This window comes from Miscanthus floridulus, chromosome 11 (genome assembly GCF_019320115.1).
Source record: "Miscanthus floridulus cultivar M001 chromosome 11, ASM1932011v1, whole genome shotgun sequence".
NCBI lineage: Eukaryota > Viridiplantae > Streptophyta > Magnoliopsida > Poales > Poaceae > Miscanthus > Miscanthus floridulus.
This window is the reverse complement of record NC_089590.1, coordinates 49,530,629-49,541,656: the sequence shown is the minus strand read 5'-3', so window position 1 is coordinate 49,541,656 and position 11,028 is coordinate 49,530,629. Positions and strand designations below refer to the sequence as shown.

The window sequence follows — 11,028 nt, the reverse complement described above, 5'->3', positions numbered from 1 at the left end:
ACTGCAAACTCCGTGTATGTGATGTGTATTTGCTTAATCTATTACGGTCTTGGTTGTGATGTTGATTTATCGAGGTCCTTCATGACACTCAGTGGACTACCGGGTTTATATAAGTAAAAGTGCATGCGTGTCAATGTGTTAAGTGGGGACAGCCACGCTTGAACTTGTATAAATTGGGTGGTTCTGTCACACACTACACTGAGGGAGCTGAGCTCATCGACTTTGTGCTCGAAGTCATGCACAAGGAATCATGGGCATGCTCCTCATCTGCAAGATCCACGAGGAGTACCCAGACCAGATGATGCTCACCTTCTCTGTCTTCCCCTCGCCCAAGGTCTCCGACACCGTAGTGGAGCCCAATAACGCCATGCTGTCCGTGCACCAGCTCATGGAGAACGCTGACGAGTGCATGGTACTCGACAACGAGGCACTCTGCGACATCTATTTCCGCATGCTAAAGCTCACAACGTCGAGCTTTGGTGACCTCAACCACCTCATCTCCGCCACCATGAGCAGTGTCACCTGCTACATCCGCTTCTTGGGCCAGCTCAACTCTGACCTCTGTAAGCTAGCTGTCAACCTCATCCCGTTCCCGTGTCTACACCTCTTCATGGTTGGCTTTGCATCGCTCTCTCGAGGCTCCCAGCAGTATCACGCAGTGATAGTGCCAGAGCTCACCCAGTAGATGTGGGACACGAAGAACATGATGTGTGCTGCTGACCCATGCCACGGCTGCTACCTCACGACGTTCGCCATGTTCCACAGCAAGATGAGCACCAAGGAGGTGGACAAGCACATTCTCAACATGTAGAACAAGAACTCCTCCTGCTTCATGGAGTGGATCCCCAACAACATCAAGTCCACCGTGTGCGACATCCCGCCCATAGGCCTCAAGATGGACTCCACCTTCATCGATAACTCCACCTCCATCCAGGAGATGATCCAGCGCATCAGCAAGCAGTTCACCCCCAACTCAAAGGGCTGCACAGGCACCGCCGCACAGGATGCCGGCTGTGGCCACGTCAAACGCCTTGAATAGCAGGTCATAGATGTTGATTTTTTTTTATTTTTAACACTTTTTTAAAACTATTTCCAAATTTGACACTCTTTATTTTTTATTTTCAAATCTAACACTTTTGGCCGTGCCTATTGCCATGGCGTGGCCAAACCACACTAACGTGCCATGCATGGCGGCGCAACAGAGGTGGTGACATGGCGATGACCTAGGCGCTAACCGATGATGTGGCAGGAGCTGCACCGTAGATTTTGGCATGGCAGTAAGCTCTGTCGCTGTGTAAGGATCTAGTGGAACATACTGCTATGCTTCACTAGTTCTAGCCCATGAATCGTAGGGGGTATCATCTCTGGTAAATCTGTGACTAGTCTTCCCTAAGCCAACATAGCATGAAGTACCTTAGTTGGTACTGGTAATGGCATAGCATGAACCGGTACTGGCATAGCATCAACCGGTGTTGGCATAGCATCTCTGCCTCCTTGGTCATCGCTCGAATCATCTGAATCACTACTAACTACATCACCAATCATGTCCTCCTCCTCCTACTCCTCCTCTTCCCGCTTGAACTCGTTTACATCAAAGTCATTGCTTATACACCCTACTGAGAACCACCTTAATCATTGACTGCCATTGGAGTTGAATGAAGTTGCTCCTGCATCAACTAACCATCCAAATCCATGTTACCCAGAGTTGCTTCCCCTTTGACCCCCAATTCTTGTTCATTACCCCCAACACCGTCAATGGACGGCCCGTACTGGAAACCCTGCATCCTGTACCCATTCTCCACCACCACCTTAGCCATGGGCACATTGGATCACCCTATTGTAGCGGGACTAGTGAACATGGTCACACAAGGGCATTAGGACATAGTGTGCCCTAATCTTCCCACTATCAAACCTCCCCTTCAATGTGAAATTACCGCCAAACTTTGCATTCAAACAGACACAAAGGTCATTGAAGCTAGGAGGTTCATCAAACCATTCCAATTCTTCTTCCATATCCTCAAACATACCATCTTCTTTTGTAACACTTCCTTTGTAAAATACTTGGACACAACAATCCATCTACAAAAGCATTTGAGGAAACTTCATCAAGTCATCGAAATCATCATGTCATGTACAATTAAGTACCAACACTAATAAACACTATATATATACTAACTACCATTACTACTACAAACTAACTAAACACTAACTACCTAACCAAACACTAAACCTAAAATCCTAACTAACAAAAACCTAAACCCTAACTACCTAACCAAACCCTAAACCCAAAATCCTAACTAACAAAAACATAAACCCTAATCAGTTGATTCAAAAATTAATCACCAATATCATGAAATTGAGGGTCTTGGAGGGGGAATACCTTAGAAACGACAGGGAGACCTTCAAGGGGTCAACCTAGACGACGGAGAGGGCCACCGGTAGCCTCGCCGGCAGCGGCGGTGCTCGTTCGGCTGGCAACCAAGGGAGGGGGCATGGGCGACCTAGGGGTTGACCCCCAGCCTCTGAGCAGGGAATGGGGGCATGGCCTATTAGGCCCCTAACTTAGGGTCCTCTATGCATAATTTATTAGTCCCTAGATCAGTAGCTGATACGCACAACTTGAACAAGATTGATATCAAAAACCATACTTTTACTGCTAATGGGGAAAACATGTTACATGGTTTGGGTTTATATAGCTTGAGCCAATGGCCTTCTATCGTATATCAGAGTTCTAAGATAGCGGTCCTATGTCAATGTGGCTCCATTCCTATAGGCAACTTGGAGTGTGGACGTAACCCTAGACTTATTCCTTAAGCGTATTCCAATATCCCAATCATCATGATCCTAGGGTAGCTCTCTCGTATGGCTCCATCTTCGAGTGTACTCTAGGTATCCTATCCTTATGTAGCCCTAGAAGTTCCATCTGAGTATGTACTCCTATAGCTTCTCGCCTAAAAACATAGAATGGAGGGGGGTTGAGTACATAAAGTACTCAGTAAGCCCTAAACTTTGGGTGGAGGTGAGGTGGAAGGGGAAGGCTATATGGTGGAGGTGGATTATGGTGGTTGGAGTAGTTGAGGTGGATAGGTAAGGGTAGGAGTAGTAAGGTGAAGAAGTTATAATTATAGGTTGGACCTGGCAGAGTATTACCATTCTCACCAGTTCCTATTGTTCATTATAATTACCAGTTTAGTAAAATAGATCTTACTAGATTATCATAGTTGTACATGTCTAATCATAGTATCCCATCCTAGCATTTGCCCATTCCAAGGACAGAGCTACTTGAATAGATTTAATAAACTCTATAGAGGTGTACAAATTTCCCCATAAGATAGACACAGTCCGACACCATCGTCATGGCTTAGACAGGTCTAATGAGATCCCGTACATGAATGGACACGACCTTAGATATCCATATAACTCTACTATGGCTTCTCAGGGATTGGAAACACAAAAACCAGGAAGATATCAAATTCCCCCAACGTGATGATACCAAATCATCATAAAAGAAAAGCATGGCTCGAACACGGACAAGAAAATCAAGGGCTTGAACGCGGCCAAAAACCAAAAAGCTTAACGTGGAAGATCACATAGCATCCATGTCAACCAGACCACAGAAGAAAACCTATCCCCCGTGTCGGCTCCTAATATTCCGCTACCTACACCGGCCTCCTAGTAGAAATTATACTTCTATCTAACGGGGTGTGAGATCAAGTCTACCCATATAGACCTATGGTTGTACATAATATCTCACTAGGTGAGAGGGACTACGAACCAGTCCTTATGTGACCGAGATGAGTATCTCCCACAGCAATTCTCTCCAGGCATTCCTGCAAGGCAATTTATCTCCATAAATTACCTCCACTCGCCCCATGTCGGGGTTTAGTCGAATTTTACTAGTTTAAGTTCCATATTAATTATTCTCAAGTTCATAATGCTCATATCATATCAAGGTAACCATTACCTTATCATATTATCATAATCAAGTTTATAATTATAGTTTCATTAATTCATGAGGGGTTTCAAGTAATATAGGTTGGGTTATTATTTAGTGGTGATGGATAGTGGAAGGTTTATGGTGGAGGTTAGCAATATGTGGTGGTGGTGGAGGGGAGGTGGTTAAGGGATGGCATGTAGTTTAGAGGGAGGGGTTAGGTGGGTGTTAGGACTTGCCTCCATTCATTGACGATCATATCCTTATCCAGATTCTAGTGTCTCATGTTCCTATCTTCTGGACTCCATCGGGTTCTCTCATGTTTTCTATCCTACGTGGACTAGCGTCGACAAACAAGGAAAATAACAAGCAAAGCATGTAAAACAAGCATAAGCAATCAACGATCCTAGATGGGTTGGCCCTATTGGGTGATGGGTTATTATCTAGGTTATCATTATTATGCCAATTTGAAGTAAGGTTTGGATGGAGGTATTCCATCCATAAGGTAGGGCTTCTATGGGTTAGTTTAAGGTGGTGGATTGGTCTTGATGGAAAACCAGACCACATTATTAGGGTCACTATTATGTGAACCTGAAAGAGAAAGTCTGACCAAGTCATCATAGATGACATGTCTGACCTCTACAGGTTCACCGGGGTTAGTGAGACATATGCACATGCATATGTATGTGCCTAGGGTTAATTAGGTGGGCTAGGTTATGGCTAGGGTTAGCGACATATATGTTCATACTTATGTATATACCCATGATTAATTAACATTGGATAATTAGATTGCTTGGGTTAACCATACATAGGCGTATACCCGGGTATTGGGCATATCCATGTATGTATAGATGTCTATTCATTTTAGGTAATTGGGTATGGATATATTTGAGTATGTGTCATGGTGTATACACATACGTGAATATACACGGGATTAACTACAACTATGGTGGCGGCTACTACTACTATAACTAGCATTATAAAAAGGAAAAGCAATCAAACTAGAATTTAAATGGGCACAAAAAATTAGGGAAAATGGTATGATTATGTAGGGTTTTATTTTAGGAGTTTATGGTGAAAGAATTACGTAATTCAGAATTAAGACGACGAAGATATAAATTATTAATGTTTACCGACTAATCGTAAATGGAGCGGAACATGGAAATTATTTCTACAATTTTAGCTAATGAAAATGGATGGCAAATATCTAGGTATGATCTAGGGTGACTCTAGTTTATTTTCAAATTTTTTGGGAAGTTTTCTATAACTAATAAGCTTATCTTTCATTCTACTATGTACGTTTCCTGGGTACCCCTAGCAATTTCCTCCCGGTATAGAGACTGACGCGTGGGTTAGGCTGGTGGGGCTCGGTCAGCAACACTATTCCATGGACCAAACTGTACTGTGTTGTGCACCTCTTGCTCCTTTCTCTACTTTGTGTGAACCGTGTTCTACAGAAAGGAGGAGAGGTAAGCAGAGCCAATGACGTGTGAGGTCCATGGGTGAAGTGGCCGGCTCCTATTGGTTGTTGTGACGTGGTTGGGAGCTGGTCATTGGGTGCCTTCGGTGCTGCCTCATCCCTTTTGTGGCAGAACCTCCTAAGTTATAGGGCCCACATGCACCTGTCACTGTCCAACGACCTTTGACATTTATGCATATGTTTCCAATAACTTAAAAAGACTGTCGGGTTTCCTCGGGGAACCCCAAATCATCCACGATTTCCAAGCAGGATCATGTTACAGAGTCATTGCAGTATTACAACACTTATTCAAATATCAAAACCAGAGTATAAACAGCGGAAGTCTTACGATAACATAGTTTACAAACCAGTTGTTTCAAACCTTATAAACTAAGTTCGATAATTATTACAAACCATAGTAGTAGTGGAGTGGCATAATTAATATAGACATATCACACAAAATAAACATCCTGCCCAAGGATCACACATTTACTTCTCATCGTCAGAACGAACGATAGTCATGCAGCACGATCCAAAACAGATTTGCCCATGAGGCTCACCTGCAACAAGGGGTCAACGAACCCTGAGTACGAAAGTACTCAACAAGACTTATCCGAAATATTAACTGATAAACTCAGTAATGCAGGCTCAGGGATTCAAGGTATAGCTTTAACAATGATCAAAGTTCTTTTGCGTAAAAGCTCTTTTAACAATATTCTTTATATAGAAAACTTCTCAAGAATTATATACAAAGCTGACACGATCCACACTGAGATCATGAAACTTCATATCCAACCCCTTTACAAGCCTTATTCAAGTTTCGGTTATTAATTCTACGATGATGAACAGTGAGTTGAGTCTCCATAACCGAGGAGCAATGACGATTCGAACTGATTAAACCCAGCTAGGAATTCCAGACCACACGACATATGCAGGTCCCCGACTCACATATATCAACCTACCCTCGGATCCTCTAAAACAAGAACGAGTCCGCGCCACCTGAGAACACAGTACTCCACCATTCCAGCCCATGGCCACGTGGGTACACGCTATTCCCGCCATCTCTCCACTCCCAGTGCACGAGTAGCCATTCTCGTAATAGAATTGCCAAGTTCAGGCTTACCGGAGTATGTGGTTAGTACTACAAATTCTCACCTCATACAATTCAACAATGGACGTGCCTTAATCGACACAGGCGGAAAGACCCCGCTCACAAGACCTCCATGTCCTATGGCTCACACACACCGAGTCCGCCCGGTCTAGATTTATTACTCCACATTCCCATATCACATGCTAACATAATTAACCAATGTCCCATTTAAAACTTGTAGGTGGCAGGTAGTCACCCGACTTTCATCGTTCTACGCATAGCTAAGCAAAACTAGGCATATACGAGTTTAAAACAGGTAATATGGTAAACACGGAATAACAAGGGTGGTAATGCAACAATTAGGCTCTTACTTAACTCCTAATCTCTTAATGCAGTAACGGAAAGCAAAAGCGAAATTATTTTATAAAATACAAGGTAGGGTTGTATGCATCCGGGGCTTGCCTTCGTTGACGGAAAAGTCCGGCTCCTGCGACGTTACACAAGGATTCGATCCGACCTCAACAAATGGATCAACCTCCTCAACAGCTTGATTAACTACCACGTTTTCACCTTCGTTCACTACGCGTAATAACAATGCCATGTTTAACATGATGTGGAATATGAAACATGATGCTCGATGATGGATGCAAAATTAATAATTTGAATACAACTTTCCTTCGCGGTACAGTTGCAAGTCAAACAAACTAAATCTTTTTCGTAACACATACATCAACTACCAAGGATCATTAACAACAAATGACCCAAGGTCATCACTCAAATCAAAATTCCAAACAAAAACCTAAATCATTAAAGGTTACTATTCGCTTTTATGAATTAATTATTTAATTCAAAATTATGAAATAAATCAACTTATTCCAATTGAGCTCAAAATTTTAGTACATGTTCATTACATGTTAACTAAGTGGCAAAACAAATTTCATAATTTTTGGATAAATAAATAAGCCTAGAAAAATCCTGGAAATCCATTTATGAATTAACTGAGCAATTTTTATCACATTTAAAAATTACTAAAAAAAACATTATTTCATATTTTTCTTAAATACTATACCTCACAAAGAAGTCACTCAAAAATTTTCATAATTTTTGGAGCTCTAAATAAATCTATACAAAAATAACAAAAACAGACACTATTCATTCAAATCTAAAAATAGAAAAATCCATTTGAACGCTGAGTCACTGACATCGGACCCCACATGTCATCACTTACCTCCCGCGTGTTGACTACGACGACGACGGCGCTGACCGGCGCAAACTCACCGACGGTGAGATCAACGGCGACGACCAACGTACCAAAATGACCACATCATCCCGGTGCATCGACTGAAGGCACTAGCTAGACGAATTACTACGAGTTACGAGCTTGGCGTCGGCCATGGCGGACGCGGTGGCTCGGCGACATTACGCCGGTGACAGGAGTACAGTAGCAGTTAATCAAAGGGCACAGGAAGCATTAGGAGCTTACCACGAACACTACAGAGCAGAAAGCAAGGCTGGAGAAGCAGCGTAGACGCGGGTCGACGTGAACAGCAACGGCGGCGGAGCAAGGATCGTCGGTGACGGTGTGTCGGCAACTGCAGTGGATAAAATGACCAATCAATCGTGAAATGAGCACTACGGCATCGAGACGAAGCTAAAGGTACACCAATCAAGGGCAATGGCTCACCGACGGGCTCTGGCCACGGAGATGCGCATGCGATGGTGAGGTTACCGACCGCGAGGAAGAAGGTGATGAAACTCGAGTTCCCGGTGAAGACAAGCCAAATTGGTGGGTCAGATGGACGCGCAAGGTTTAGGCGGAGCTGGGACTAGCTTATCAGCGACGGTGGAGCACGACAACGACGGCACGGGCTCGCCGGAGATGGAGCAGCGGCGACGGGAAAAACAGAGAACGAAGAAAGAAGAACGGCGGCGGCTCCAGAGCTTTATAGGGCAACCAAGGAAGCGCAAGGAAGCCACGACGAAGCCTTCAGCACGCCAACGTGATGTCCAGACGGCCACGCGCGCGACTGGAAGCAAGCCGAAGCTCGCCGGCGGTGTAGCGCAAGCAGTGAACACTGTTCATCGAAATTACAAGTTTGCCATTCGCCAAAATTCACAAATTACTCCCAAATTTTCATAACAACTCAAAAATCTCCAAAAATAAAAGTTGTTCAAAATCAAAAGTTCTACAACTTTACTTTTATAACCATCTCCTAATTCGGTCTAGATTTTGAAATGAACTTTTGAATTTGAATAGGGAAATTTAACGAATTACGCCTTTTTGAATTACTCAAAATTTTCCTAAATAACTTGAAAAACACCAAAAACAAACTTTGTATAACTTGCCAAGCTCTACACTTTTGCTTTTGGGCCCAACCCCAAAATATGCTTAGATTTTGAAATGGATTTTCAGGGTAGGATTTAAATGGGGAAAAGCGGGGTTTTCTCGAAAAATTCAAAATCCAAACAAACATTGAACTTGAGTCAAACAATACATTGCAACACATACCACATAAATATAAACTTGTATTAGTGTATGCATATCAAAGTTTTCACCAAATGCCAAATGCTTTGCAATGCATATGATGACATGCCAGATTTTAATATTTAAACACCCGAGGTGTTACACCTTTCCATCCATGTGCTCCAACTTCAGAGAGAGAAAAAGAGAGAACAAAGAGCGGAAGAAAGTGAGAGAGGGAGACGGTAAGGAGAAAGCAAGCAGGGCGAGGCGAAAGTGCATGGTGCCGGCGTAGCAAGGCAAGGCGGCGGTGTGGCGAGCCGGCTAGAGCAGTCGATGGCGGTGGCGCTTGGTGTGTGAGAGAGCGAGAGCGGAGCAGGGAAATAGAGCAAAGGCAACAACGGTGCTTGCTGCGGCACGACGGAGCAAGGTGAGGGCGCAGCGAACAGCATCTTCCGTCCTTCCCTGTTGTCCGCGCGCAGCAACAGGGGAGAAAAGGGTAGGGTAGAGCTAGGGGAGAAAGGGAGAGCAGAGGCGCGGTGGAGCAGGGCACGGCGATGGCGGCAGAGCAGAGAGCATAGGAGAGGAGGAGGAAGAAGAGGGAGCAGAGGAGGAGGCGGAGGCGTAGGACTACGACGAGCGGACTGACAGCGGCGGCTTCGATGTAGAAGAGCTCACCAGCGACTCCGACTCCATCGGCATCTCCATCGCATGCTCAAACTCAGCTCCACTGATGGCTCCCCAATGGCGACCTCGACGCCCTTTTATAGGCGCACGGCGGGGGAAATATCTCTGACAACGGAGATCTTTCCCGACAACCATGGCGGGGCGATAGCTGGGAAGGTCGGTTCGGCATAGGGAGTCAGCGGAGCACAGTATGTCGGTCAGCATAGCAGTCAGCGGCCATGGCAACCTCAGCACAGTAAGTCAGCGGGTGAGCTATTGGCCGTGGTGTTCTTCATGTGCTCGAGATGGACGGCGGCCACGTGGTGTCAATGTGGTGTTGACACAGCATGGACGCGGCGCACGTGAAGGCGATGTGGCTCTGGGCGCAGATGCGGCATCGCGGTGCGGTGCAGCGTAGGCAAGGCCGTTGCCCGTGACGGGCCGAGCTGGCTAGGCCAAGCCGAGAGGGGCTACGGCCATGCTGGGCCGAGCGGCATCACGGGAGGGAGTACACAGTGGAGACGTTTCTATTCATTTTTTGTAAATAAAAAACAAACAACGTAACAATACATGTATATATATTTGGGAACGTATCTGGTGCAAACCAACCACCCCATGGTAACCTTGGAAACTACGAATCAGGGCCACAAAATGCTAATCCAATGGGCAGGGTTAGAGGTGGGATTATTTTGCGCTTAAGGCCTCCCACTAGCCGGCCACTTTTTTAATACCCCCCTGCCCCCTCGTGTCCATTTCTAGTTGGAAAAGTGGCCGGCTGGTAGGGGGCCTTAAGCGCAAAATAATTCCACCTCTAACCCTGTCCATTGGATTAGCATCTTGTGGCCCTAATTCATAGTTTCCAAGGTTGCACGGGGTGATTGGTTTGCACCAGATACGTTTCATATATATTTGCCCATATGTATCATAGATAAATGATGTATTTCCTTAATATTAAGAAATTATATATTATGTTAACTACTATATTAATTTCGAGATATTATATATTACTTTCTTACTATGATAGAAATTAATGATTTCATATTTCCTATTAACTAAATGTAAATTGAGAGGAATATTGGAAAGAAAGATTAAACCTATAATTTATTAATGCGATGGCTATTATAATTCCTAGTTAATTAAGAGGAGAATAAAATATTATTTATATCTATGACGCATTTTCTACCTCTATAAAATAAAGAAAAGGTTTTAAATAATTCAAGAATGAAATTGATAATTAAGGGAGGTTATTTTGGTGCCACAAGTAAATTCTAGAAAAGCAAACATACACACGAGCAATCAAGCAAGCATTCAAACAAGTATTCAAACATACACTCAAGCAACAAAGTGCAGGCAATGGGATTTAAATGTGAAGCGATTTTTCTAATCCTAGAAGTTATTCCTAGCACTACAACTAAGTC

The 11,028-nt window shown here is 44.1% G+C and overlaps 1 pseudogene; it reads left to right on the top strand.

Moving 5' to 3' along the window:
• Positions 1-250: 250 nt before the first annotated feature.
• LOC136491914 (tubulin beta-1 chain-like) lies at positions 251-1,039 on the top strand (annotated as a pseudogene).
• The last annotated feature ends 9,989 nt before the right edge of the window (positions 1,040-11,028 follow it).